We start from the raw sequence: 646 nt of genomic DNA on the forward strand, positions 1-646 counted from the left end.
GCATTTTTCATTTCAAAAATTGTGCTCATTTTAGGGTTTTTTATTTCCTTAAAAAGAAGTCAAAAATCGAAAATCAAAAATGCAAAGTAAATTTTTTATTTTTTAGATTTTAAATCTAAAAAAACAACCCCATCGGACGGGAAAACCTGAAATTTTCCCAGCCCTAAAAACATGGAACAATTTCAGCCGAACCGAATTTTGTTTCAGAATAGGGAAACAAAATTCCCTTTCCCAAGGGGAAAAAACATTCCGAAAAAAAGGCATGTTTCCATTTTTGAAACGGAAAAATGAATTGTTCCCCCTTTTTAAAACAGAATTTTTTTTCAGAGAGGGAAAAGTTTGGCCCCGCCCCAAAAAAATAGAATTCTTTTAGCCCTTTAATTCTTCCCAAACTGAATTTTTTTTTTTTGAAAAAAAACATTTTTTCTAAATGAATTTTCCGGTTCAAAACCTAAAAAAATTTTTAAAACAAAAAATGACTTTTCCCGCTTTTAAACAGGGAAACGTACCCATTCAACGGGAAACCCTCTTTCTTTTTACTCGTGAATTTTTCGGAAAAAACTGAATTCCCCAACACGGGAAACCTGCCCTTTCCGAACGAAAAACCAATTCCTTCAGAACCAGGGAACATTTTTCCCCAAAACGG

Source organism: Penaeus monodon, chromosome 19 (assembly GCF_015228065.2).
Source record: "Penaeus monodon isolate SGIC_2016 chromosome 19, NSTDA_Pmon_1, whole genome shotgun sequence".
NCBI classification, from domain to species: Eukaryota; Metazoa; Arthropoda; class Malacostraca; order Decapoda; family Penaeidae; genus Penaeus; species Penaeus monodon.